This window comes from Halichoerus grypus, chromosome 15 (genome assembly GCF_964656455.1).
Source record: "Halichoerus grypus chromosome 15, mHalGry1.hap1.1, whole genome shotgun sequence".
NCBI classification, from domain to species: Eukaryota; Metazoa; Chordata; class Mammalia; order Carnivora; family Phocidae; genus Halichoerus; species Halichoerus grypus.
The window spans coordinates 48,881,295-48,894,245 of record NC_135726.1 but is presented as its reverse complement, the minus strand read 5'-3'; the positions used below and the strand labels follow the sequence as shown (position 1 = coordinate 48,894,245).

Sequence of the window (12,951 nt, the reverse complement as noted above, 5' to 3'; positions counted from 1 at the left end):
ATTCACCTGTCTGATAATATTATTTTATACATTTCTGTGTATGTGCGTGGTTGCTTTATCTTTTTTGTTCTTCTCCCTTTTTTTTTTGGTTTAGGTTGTTTTATTTTTTTGTTTTGTCATTTTTTTGCTCGGTTAAAGTCTTTTTAAATTTTCTTTTTTTTTAAGTTTTTTAAATTCTTTTTTTCTCTAAAGTTACATTCTGTCCTTTCAAGGTATTTAATCTTGTTTTTGTACATATATAAGTTTTCTTTCTTTACAATTTTGGGATGCAGTTTCTTCTAATAGACCAAAATACACTCAAAATCTAGTGTATGGCTCTTTCTATTCACCCGTCTGATCATATTCTTTTTTTTTTTTTTTTTTAAGATTTTACTTATTTATTGGACAGAGAAAGAGAGCACAAGTAGGCAGAGTGGCAGGCAGAGGGAGAGGGAGAAGCAGGCTCTCCGCAGAGCAGGGAACCCAACCCGGGGCTCGATCCCAACCCTGGGACCATGACCTGAGCCGAAGGCAGACGCTTCACGACTGAGCCGCTGACTGAGCCCTCTTTCTCTTTTCTGTACTAGTAGGGGTAAGATTAGAATGTTTCACGTTTAATGTTTAAAAATCTCTCCTACCAATCGATCTAGGTCCAAAATAGTAACTCAATTTGTTTGTTGGTTCATATGGCTACTCAAGCGTTTCTTTTTCACTCCATCTGGTCCCATTTTTGTAGGTAATCACTGAATATAGGGTGTATTGATGGAATAGAATGAAACAGTAGAATATAATGAAATAGGGGCGCCTGGGTGGCTCAGTTGGTTAAGCGACTGCCTTCGGCTCAGGTCATGATCCTGGAGTCCCTGGATCGAGTCCCGCATCGGGCTCCCTGCTTCGCAGGGAGTCTGCTTCTCCCTCTGACCCTCCCCACTCTCATGTGCTCTCTCTCATTCTCTCTCTCTCAAATAAATAAATAAAATCTTAAAAAAAGAAAAAAAAGAAAAAAAAAAAGAATATAATGAAATATATTGAAATAAATGAAATATGATGAAAAAACAGGAATATAATGAAACAGTAGAAATTCAGTGTACTCAGATCTGTACCTCTGAAACAAATAATGCAATATATGTTAAGAAAGAAAAAAAGAAGAAGAAGAATGTAGCAGGAGGGGAAGAATGAAGGGGGGGAAATCGGAGGGGGAGAAGAACCATGAGAGACAATGGACTCTGAAAAACAAACTGAGGGTTCTAGAGGGGAGGGGGGTGGGAGGATGGGTTAGCCTGGTGATGGGTATTGAGGAGGGCACGTTCTGCATGGAGCACTGGGTGTTATGCACAAACAATGAATCATGGAACACTATATCTAAAACTAATGATGTAATGTATGGGGATTAACATAACAATAAAAAAATTTAAAAAAAAAGAAATTCAGTGTAATTCACAGCATTAATGGTTTAAAGGAGGAACAGCGTGTGGTTTTTTCAAATGATAATTATCATTTGAAATTTGTATGTATATACATTCATTTACCTAACATTCAGCCTGAAATTCATATTGTCCCAAATGACTAATGTCCTCTCTTACACAATGCCGGAACCCCAAATGAAATGAAATGGAGCCCCACTGGCGCGTGGAACAACTGCAAGGGAAAAGCTGCTCATTTACAGAATCTCTGGAGCACCAAGAGCCATGCAGAGACTATAAAAGGCTGGGCCTCCGGGCTTGATTGTCTTTTTTGCGACCGGAGCAGACACACCCTTGGGCTATCACAATTGTACACACCCTTGGGCTATCACAATTGAATGATGTTCAGTATCAAACATTGGATCGTGGAATCAGTGGTGGAACTTGCAGCTACCTTTGTCCTGGATAAGATCAGATTCTATGTTCCTGAATTATTCAAGACATCACTGGAGAACGAATGGAAGTTCACGGATTGTTTAAAAAAGATGAGTCAGTGTCTGTTGAAGAAGAGCCTTATTTCTGTCCTGAGCAATCTTGCTTCCATTATACTCCAACTGAAGGTCGGAGAAGTCTTCCTAAATATGCCGTGTTGTTCTCGACGCAAGAAGAGCTTTGCTAAACCCACAGCTGTGGTTGTGCTTTAGCTACTCTTAAACACCTAAGCGATCTGGGTTCCTTGGGGGAATACTTAGCACCAGGAGGAGAGCAAATTACTCTACTAGCTTATCTACTGTCATGGGAGGCTTGTGTGTGTGCTCAGCTCTCTCTTCGTCAACTGTCACATTGTACCAAACTCACAAAGAAGCCTGGCTCACAAATATGAACAGAAATTTTCAAATTGAATCACTAATGTTTCGGAGCCCTAACATGGAGCTCAGTCCTATGCACCATCGCATCTGGGTGTAACCTGAAATTCTAGCCTGTGCCAACCACAAACGGTTCTATTCTGCCACAGTTCTCAGAAGGAGCTTATTTCACTGAGCCCCACTGAGCTACTGCCACAGTGACCTATTTATATATCATAAAGCTAGTTTTTTATAAAAAACAATCCTAATTCTTTCAGAATTGATATAAACCTACAGGTTTTACCTTCATCAACTCTTTCTCTCCCCGCCCAGAGCACATTTCAGGTTCGTCCTGAATCTGTCTCAGATTTCAATAAAGGTTTGATTTGGTTTGGAGCCTCGGTTCTTTCTTGTTTCACACAACTGAGCAAATAAACTTCGTATCAACAAATGCAGTGTCTGCAGCCTTATTGCCCCATTCTGGCCTGACTTCTTTTCTCCTGTGTGGCTCAGGCTCTATGGCCAGGATCCGAGGAGGAGTAGGGAAAAACCACGGTGATGAGAAAGAGAGCTCCATGGGATGGGGTGGGGTGGGGTGGGGGGTCCCGCAGCCTGGGTGAGATTTGCTGCATGGAGGATGGGGTGGGGGTGACTTCCGAGGCTGATATTCTGGGGCTCAGAATCCCAGGGGCTTTGGAGATCTCTCCTCTCCCCAGGAGAAGTTCAAGGGGAGAGAAGTACAAACCATGAACTGGTCAAAGGCGTCTTTACCAGTTGTGGGGCATGTATCCCAAATTTGGCCAGAGTACAACAAGCTGATTGGCCAGGAGCCCTTCCTGCGAGTGACAACGTGATGACGCAGCATGACTCACTGCAGAAACTATAAAAGGCCGGCCCTCCGGGCTTGATCGTCTTTTTTGCGACCGGAGCGGATAAGTAAGTGTACACACCCTTCGGCTATCACAATTGAATTATGTTCAGTATCAAACGTTGGATCGTGGAATCAGTGGTGGAACTTGTAGCTACCTTTGTCCTGGATAAGATCAGATTTTATGTTCCTGAATTATTCAAGACATCACTGGAGAACCAATGGAAGTTCACAGATTGTTTAAAAAAGATGTGCCAGTGTCTGTTGAAGAAGACCCTTATTTATGTCCTGAGCAATCTTGCTTCCATTATACTCCAACTGAAGGTCGGAGAAGTCTTCCTAAATATGCCATGTTATTCTCGACGCAAGAAGAGGTTTTCTAAACCCATAGCTGTGGTTGTGCTTTAGCTACTCTTAAACACCTAAGCGATCTGGGTTCCTTGGGGGAATACTTAGCACCAGGAGGAGAGCAAATTACTTTACTAGCTTATCTACTGTCATGGGAGGCTTGTGTGTGTGCTCAGCTCTCTCCCTGAGCCTGGCCCCTTGTCCCAAACTCGCAAAGAAGACTGGCTCACAACTGTGAATGGAAACACCAAAATTGAATCACTAATGTTAAGCAGTCCTAACATGGAGCCCAGAGGCCATTGTAGAAAAAGGTCCTATGCACGTCCAACTCTGGACCCGGCCTGTGCCTACCACAAACTGCTACATTCTGCCACGGTTCTCAGATGGAAGCTTATTTTGCTGAACTCCACCTCGCAACTACCGTCTCTATATATAGTAAAGCCAGTTATTTATGCCGCACCAATCATCTTTCTCTTTTTTTAAGATTTTATTTATTTATTTATTTGACAGAGAGAGACACAGCGAGAGAGGGAACACAAGCAGGGAGAGTGGGAGAGGGAGAAGCAGGCGTCCCGCGGAGCAGGGAGCCCGATTTGGGGCTCGATCCCAGGACCCTGGGATCATGACCTGAGCCGAAGGCAGACGCTTAACGACTGATCTACGCAGGCGCCCCACCGATCATCTTTCTTTCAGAAGAACTTCCACAAGCCTGCGGGTTTACCTTCATCCACTCTATCTCCTCCCCCGCTCAGAGCACATTTACGGTTCCTCTTGATTCTGTGTCTCCCAGATTTCAAAAAGAGTTTTGTTTTGCTCTGCAGCCTCAGTTCTTTCTTTTTTGACACGAAAGAGCAAATAAACTTCTTATCCACAAGTAGAGTGTCTGCAGCCTTATTGCCCCGTCCTAGGCTGACTTCTTTCTCCTGTGTGGCTCAGGCTCTGTGGCCAGGATCCCAGGAGGAGGAGGGAAAAACCACGGTGATGAGAAAGAGAGCTCCATGCCATGGCGTAGGGTGGGCTGGGGAGGGAGGGATCCGAAGCCTGGGTGAGATTTCCCGCATGGTGGATGGGGGTGGGGGTGGTTTCTCAGCCTATATTCTGGGGCTCAGCATCCCAGGGGTTTTAGAGATGTCTTCACTCCCCGGGAGAAGTTCAAGGTGAAAGAAGTATGAACCATGAACTGGTCGAAGGCGTCTTTACCAGTTGTGGGGCATGTATCCCAAATTTGGCCAGAGTAGAGCCAGCTGGGTTGAGGACTGAGCTGGGGGAAGGAATAGAGCCCCCAAACTCAGGTTCCAGGGGACCCACATTGCAGTGTGAGCAGTGGTGAGACTCCTAAGGCTCACGAGAACGCCCCCCTTGGGTCAGGAGAGACACCGTGGAGTGGGAAAGGGTGTGAGTGGAACAACCCTCCCCGGTGAACCCCGGAGGTCCCTGGGGCTGACCTGGAAATGGGGAGCCTGCCTGTGTCGGGCTCCCTGCTCAGCGTGGAGTCTACTTCTCCCTCTCCCTCTGCCTCTTCCCCCACTCGTACTCTCTCTCATTCACATAGAAATAAATAAAATCTTGTTTAAAAAGTACATACCCCCAAAGTGATGTACACATGCAATCCACATTAAAATCCTAATGGCATGCTGGGCAGGAAGGAGAAAAAATTCATCCTTCAATTCATACGGTATCTCAACAGACCCCAAGGAGCCAGAACAATCTAGAAAGAGTAGAAGTGGGAGGCTTGTACTTCCCGATTTCAAAACATATTACTGAGCTACAGGAAACCAAAGAGTGAGGTCCTGGCATAGACACAGAGACAGACACATAGACCAAATGAACAGAACAGAGAGCCCCCAAATTTCAGAGCCTTCCACACATGGCCAAATGATCTTCCCCAGGGTGCCAATCCCACTCGAATGAGAAAGGACAGTCCCTTCAATGAAAAGGCTTGGGAAGAATGGATATCCACATACAAAGAAGGAAACCGGACCCTTCCTTTCTACCATACACAAAAATTAACTGAAAATAGATAATGCGTCTCAACAGAGAACCTAAGACCGTGAAGCTGAGAGAGGAGAAGGGGAGAAAAGCTTCATGACATTGGATTTGGCAATGATGTCTGGGACATGACGCCAAAAGCACAGGCAACAAAAGCCAACGAGAAAACTGGGGCCATTTCAAGCTTACAGACTGTTGGCCCACAGGAGAAACAATCAACTTGGGGAAAAGGGAACCTACACAATGGGGAAAAGATTGTAATTCTTATGTCTGGTAAGGGATTCAAATCGAGAAGATGTAAAAAACTCTAAAATTCACAACAACAAGGAAAACAAACTACCCAAGGAAACAATCTTGAAGAGGCAAAAATCTTGAAGAGGCATTTCTCCAAAGATATGCAATGGCCACCAAGCTTCTGAGAACAGGCTCAGCACCAGTAATCATTACAGAAAACAAATCAAAGAACAAAGACATATCATGTCACACCCGTTAGGATGGCCACCATCAACAACAATAACCAAAAGAACCCAAAACCCAAAAACCGTAAAACAACTCGTGTTGGGGAGGATCTGGAGGCATTGGAACCCTGGCCCGATGTCAGTGAAAATGTAAAATGGCCCATCTGCCGTGGAACAAGGTGCAGAGTTTCCTCCAAAGGAAGAAATAGACTTACCATGTGATGGAGCCATCTCACTCCTGATGTTACAGCCATAAGAATTGGAAGCAACGTTACGAAGGATACTTGCACATCCCCGTTCGTTGCAGTGTTCTTCTCCAGAGTCAAGCACCCACATGTCCACACACAGAGGAATGGAGAAAGAACCGGAGGCATCTACATACAACGGAATTTTCTTCAATCTTAGAAAAGAAGGATATTCTGGCCCTTCTGCCAAGTGAAATGAGCAAGTCACAGAAAGACAAATACCCTATGATTCTCCTGACACGTGGTATCTAAAGTAGTCAAATGTATAGAAACAGAAAGAACCATGGGATCCAGTGGGGGCAGGGAAGAGGAAACGCAGAGCTGTGGGTCCAGATCTTCAGTCACAAAATGAACACGTGCTAGAGATGCGTTGTATGGCAATGAGATTCGTATACCCCCGCTCTACTGTACACTGGTGTATGGCTAATGGTAGTAAGTGTAATGTTATTGTTTTTAACCTACTATCCTTTTTAACAGATTTCTTTAAGAGAGAAAATTGGGGTGAAGAGTCTGGGGCCTTTGAAACCTTCTTGCCTTCAAAGAGGAAGTTCTGGGTGTGACAAATACAAAGTGTTGGTGGGTGAGTTTCAATTCCTGTTCTCAATCAGGCCGTTTCACCCCAGATGGTTACTTGTGGGGTCTCTGAGCCCCTCAAGAGCCCACAGTAGGGAAGCGGCTCAAAACTCCAGTGATGATCGGGACATATCAGGAGAAGGGCCGGGCAGGGATGGAAACAGGGGTAGAGGAGGTAGCAGTGTGGAAGGGGGACAGATGAAAGGATTCAAGAGAGCTGAGGAACCTAAGATGTGACATCACAAAATAAAAAGAAAGTGGGGCGCCTGGGTGGCTCAGTTGTTATGCGTCTGTCTTCGGCTCAGGTCATGATCCCAGAGTCCTGGGATCGAGCCCCGCGTCGGGCTCCCTGTTCGGCGTGAGGCTTGCTTCTCCCTCTCCCACTCCCCCTCCATGTGTTCCCTCTCTCGTTGTCTCTCTCTGTCAAATAAATAAATAAATAAAATCTTAAAAAGAAAAAAAAGAAAAAGAAAGAAAGGAAAAGAGAAAAGGGGGTGCCTGGCTGACTCAGTCCATAGAGTAGGAGACTCTTGTGGTGGTCTCAAGCTTACTTCAAAAAATAAAAATAGAAGTTCTTGGGTGGCTCAGTTGGTTAAGCATCCAACTCTTGATCTCAGCTCAGGTTTTGATCTCAGGGTTGGTGTTCCAGCCCCGTGTTGGGCTCCGTGCTGGGCATGAAGCCTACTAAAAACAATGTGTCTTCACTAAAAATAAAATTTAAAATAATGGGAATCAAAATGGCAGAATGAGGACAGGGGATGGTGTGGAGGGAGACACCTTAGATGAGCAGGTGGGGAAGCTCCTGAGTCAGGTGCTCTGTGTGGCCATGGGAGCTCCCTTGTGTTTAAGAAAACCTTTGCCTTTTCTGAAATACTAAATAGAATTAGCACCCTAAAGGGGAAGCGTCTAGCAGGCAGTGCAGAGGAGAGAGGAGGAGAGTCACTCATGGCGGTAACAAACGGTGAGGGCAAAGAGGACACTTTGCAGAGGGCACAAAACATGCCTCTTGGTTCCTCCCACTCACGGGCTCCAGGATAGGCATGGAGGGAACCCCTCCGAGCGGGCAGAGCTGCAAAGTCACAAGAAAGGGAGCAGAGCAACTGCTTCTTGGAATATCAACCATCCTCACCCAAGAGAGCCAGATGGTGCTCTGGGGCCTGTCCTCTTTCTGGGCTCAAGGGTACCCTTGGGGTTCACATTGAGAGACGGGATTTCTTACCACAGGTTTGACCCCCACGCAGCCCTGGGACGTGGTAGCCACGATGGGCTCACCAGGCCTGGGCTTGTTGAGCGGACCTTCCCTTTTTGGAGGAGTCTTTGCAGCTTGGGTCCACGAAGCCCCGGCCTCCCCCCTGCCAGTGGCCTGAGGGAACTTCCGTGCGGGGGCTGCCCTCCCGGGTCCACGTGGGCAGGGATGAAGGCACCTGATGCATCTGAAGACCCAGAGGAAGGGCCCTGGCTCCAGAGAGACCATGGAGGGGAGAGGGTGTGCGTGGAGCAACCACCCAGCGGGGCATCTCTCCTGGGGCCACCTGGAAATGTGCAGCCTGCCGTGTTCTGGCTCTTCGCCTCATCACTCACGACAACGTATTTCATCAACAGCGTCTATTACAGCTACAAGAAGTCCTGTCACTCTCAAACGAAACACAGGGACCCGGGCCTGAAGGCCCTTGAGCTCCCTTGGACCCACTGCTCCAATATTGTCGGCACTTGTCGGGTGGTTGTAACAGGAGGGCGCTGCACGCTCTCGAGGGTGAAAAGTCTGTTCCACTGCACTGCTTGGAGCACCTCGACTTCATACACAGTTTGTGACTCTGAGTCGTTTCACATTAAACCCCCTGATGGTGGGAGACATATGTCCTCAATGGGCAAGTTTGCATAAGTGTTTGAAATAGCACATAGGGGCTCCTGGGCGGCTCAGTCAGCTAAGTGTCTGCCTTCGGCTCAGGTCATGATCCCAGGTCCTGGAGTCGAGCCCCACATCGGGCCCCCTGTTCAGCGGGGAGCCTGCTTCTCCCTCTCCTCGCCACTTGTGCTCTCTCTCACTATCTCTGTCGCCCAATCTCTGTGTCTCTCTCAAATAAATAAATAAAATCTTTTCCTTTAAGATTTGTATTTATTTATTTGACAGAGACAGAGAGAGACACAGCGAGAGAGGGAACACAAGCAGGGGCAGTGGGAGAGGGAGAAGCAGGCTTCCCGCGGAGCAGGGAGCCCGATGCGGGGCTCGATCCCAGGACCCCGGGATCATGACCTGAGCCGAAGGCAGACGCTTAACGACTGAGCCACCCAGGCGCCCCCTCTGTTCAAGTCTTTTTAAATTTTCATCTCTAAACTTACATTCTATCCTTCAAGGTATTTAATCTAGTTTTTGTACATTTGTTAAGTTTGCTTTGTTTACAACTTTGGGATGCAGTGTGTTCTAACAAAACAAAATACACTCAAAATCTAGTGTATGGCTCTGTTCTATTCACCTGTCTGATAATATTATTTTATACATTTCTGTGTATGTGCGTGGTTGCTTTATCTTTTTTGTTCTTCTCCCTTTTTTTTTTTGGTTTAGGTTGTTTTATTTTTTTGTTTTGTCATTTTTTTGCTCGGTTAAAGTCTTTTTAAATTTTCTTTTTTTTTAAGTTTTTTAAATTCTTTTTTTCTCTAAAGTTACATTCTGTCCTTTCAAGGTATTTAATCTTGTTTTTGTACATATATAAGTTTTCTTTCTTTACAATTTTGGGATGCAGTTTCTTCTAATAGACCAAAATACACTCAAAATCTAGTGTATGGCTCTTTCTATTCACCCGTCTGATCATATTCTTTTTTTTTTTTTTTTTTAAGATTTTACTTATTTATTGGACAGAGAAAGAGAGCACAAGTAGGCAGAGTGGCAGGCAGAGGGAGAGGGAGAAGCAGGCTCTCCGCAGAGCAGGGAACCCAACCCGGGGCTCGATCCCAACCCTGGGACCATGACCTGAGCCGAAGGCAGACGCTTCACGACTGAGCCGCTGACTGAGCCCTCTTTCTCTTTTCTGTACTAGTAGGGGTAAGATTAGAATGTTTCACGTTTAATGTTTAAAAATCTCTCCTACCAATCGATCTAGGTCCAAAATAGTAACTCAATTTGTTTGTTGGTTCATATGGCTACTCAAGCGTTTCTTTTTCACTCCATCTGGTCCCATTTTTGTAGGTAATCACTGAATATAGGGTGTATTGATGGAATAGAATGAAACAGTAGAATATAATGAAATAGGGGCGCCTGGGTGGCTCAGTTGGTTAAGCGACTGCCTTCGGCTCAGGTCATGATCCTGGAGTCCCTGGATCGAGTCCCGCATCGGGCTCCCTGCTTCGCAGGGAGTCTGCTTCTCCCTCTGACCCTCCCCACTCTCATGTGCTCTCTCTCATTCTCTCTCTCTCAAATAAATAAATAAAATCTTAAAAAAAGAAAAAAAAGAAAAAAAAAAGAATATAATGAAATATATTGAAATAAATGAAATATGATGAAAAAACAGGAATATAATGAAACAGTAGAAATTCAGTGTACTCAGATCTGTACCTCTGAAACAAATAATGCAATATATGTTAAGAAAGAAAAAAAGAAGAAGAAGAATGTAGCAGGAGGGGAAGAATGAAGGGGGGGAAATCGGAGGGGGAGAAGAACCATGAGAGACAATGGACTCTGAAAAACAAACTGAGGGTTCTAGAGGGGAGGGGGGTGGGAGGATGGGTTAGCCTGGTGATGGGTATTGAGGAGGGCACGTTCTGCATGGAGCACTGGGTGTTATGCACAAACAATGAATCATGGAACACTATATCTAAAACTAATGATGTAATGTATGGGGATTAACATAACAATAAAAAAATTTAAAAAAAAAGAAATTCAGTGTAATTCACAGCATTAATGGTTTAAAGGAGGAACAGCGTGTGGTTTTTTCAAATGATAATTATCATTTGAAATTTGTATGTATATACATTCATTTACCTAACATTCAGCCTGAAATTCATATTGTCCCAAATGACTAATGTCCTCTCTTACACAATGCCGGAACCCCAAATGAAATGAAATGGAGCCCCACTGGCGCGTGGGACAACTGCAAGGGAAAAGCTGCTCATTTACAGAATCTCTGGAGCACCAAGAGCCATGCAGAGACTATAAAAGGCTGGGCCTCCGGGCTTGATTGTCTTTTTTGCGACCGGAGCAGACACACCCTTGGGCTATCACAATTGTACACACCCTTGGGCTATCACAATTGAATGATGTTCAGTATCAAACATTGGATCGTGGAATCAGTGGTGGAACTTGCAGCTACCTTTGTCCTGGATAAGATCAGATTCTATGTTCCTGAATTATTCAAGACATCACTGGAGAACGAATGGAAGTTCACGGATTGTTTAAAAAAGATGAGTCAGTGTCTGTTGAAGAAGAGCCTTATTTCTGTCCTGAGCAATCTTGCTTCCATTATACTCCAACTGAAGGTCGGAGAAGTCTTCCTAAATATGCCGTGTTGTTCTCGACGCAAGAAGAGCTTTGCTAAACCCACAGCTGTGGTTGTGCTTTAGCTACTCTTAAACACCTAAGCGATCTGGGTTCCTTGGGGGAATACTTAGCACCAGGAGGAGAGCAAATTACTCTACTAGCTTATCTACTGTCATGGGAGGCTTGTGTGTGTGCTCAGCTCTCTCTTCGTCAACTGTCACATTGTACCAAACTCACAAAGAAGCCTGGCTCACAAATATGAACAGAAATTTTCAAATTGAATCACTAATGTTTCGGAGCCCTAACATGGAGCTCAGTCCTATGCACCATCGCATCTGGGTGTAACCTGAAATTCTAGCCTGTGCCAACCACAAACGGTTCTATTCTGCCACAGTTCTCAGAAGGAGCTTATTTCACTGAGCCCCACTGAGCTACTGCCACACTGACCTATTTATATATCATAAAGCTAGTTTTTTATAAAAAACAATCCTAATTCTTTCAGAATTGATATAAACCTACAGGTTTTACCTTCATCAACTCTTTCTCTCCCCGCCCAGAGCACATTTCAGGTTCGTCCTGAATCTGTCTCAGATTTCAATAAAGGTTTGATTTGGTTTGGAGCCTCGGTTCTTTCTTGTTTCACACAACTGAGCAAATAAACTTCGTATCAACAAATGCAGTGTCTGCAGCCTTATTGCCCCATTCTGGCCTGACTTCTTTTCTCCTGTGTGGCTCAGGCTCTATGGCCAGGATCCGAGGAGGAGTAGGGAAAAACCACGGTGATGAGAAAGAGAGCTCCATGGGATGGGGTGGGGTGGGGTGGGGGGTCCCGCAGCCTGGGTGAGATTTGCTGCATGGAGGATGGGGTGGGGGTGACTTCCGAGGCTGATATTCTGGGGCTCAGAATCCCAGGGGCTTTGGAGATGTCTCCTCTCCCCAGGAGAAGTTCAAGGGGAGAGAAGTACAAACCATGAACTGGTCAAAGGCGTCTTTACCAGTTGTGGGGCATGTATCCCAAATTTGGCCAGAGTACAACAAGCTGATTGGCCAGGAGCCCTTCCTGCGAGTGACAACGTGATGACGCAGCATGACTCACTGCAGAAACTATAAAAGGCCGGCCCTCCGGGCTTGATCGTCTTTTTTGCGACCGGAGCGGATAAGTAAGTGTACACACCCTTCGGCTATCACAATTGAATTATGTTCAGTATCAAACGTTGGATCGTGGAATCAGTGGTGGAACTTGTAGCTACCTTTGTCCTGGATAAGATCAGATTTTATGTTCCTGAATTATTCAAGACATCACTGGAGAACCAATGGAAGTTCACAGATTGTTTAAAAAAGATGTGCCAGTGTCTGTTGAAGAAGACCCTTATTTATGTCCTGAGCAATCTTGCTTCCATTATACTCCAACTGAAGGTCGGAGAAGTCTTCCTAAATATGCCATGTTATTCTCGACGCAAGAAGAGGTTTTCTAAACCCATAGCTGTGGTTGTGCTTTAGCTACTCTTAAACACCTAAGCGATCTGGGTTCCTTGGGGGAATACTTAGCACCAGGAGGAGAGCAAATTACTTTACTAGCTTATCTACTGTCATGGAGGCTTGTGTGTGTGCTCAGCTCTCTCCCTGAGCCTGGCCCCTTGTCCCAAACTCGCAAAGAAGACTGGCTCACAACTGTGAATGGAAACACCAAAATTGAATCACTAATGTTAAGCAGTCCTAACATGGAGCCCAGAGGCCATTGTAGAAAAAGGTCCTATGCACGTCCAACTCTG

General features: G+C 45.3%; 1 long non-coding RNA gene across 1 annotated transcript; it reads right to left on the bottom strand.

Annotated features, from left to right (window-relative positions):
- Positions 1 to 310: 310 nt before the first annotated feature.
- Positions 311 to 8,914, bottom strand: LOC144380271 (uncharacterized). The gene is made up of 2 exons (XR_013444295.1): positions 5,029 to 8,914; positions 311 to 4,382 (listed from the first exon to the last, which is right to left on the bottom strand). It is a non-coding gene; the product is annotated as an uncharacterized LOC144380271 (long non-coding RNA).
- Between the last annotated feature and the right edge of the window lie 4,037 nt (positions 8,915 to 12,951).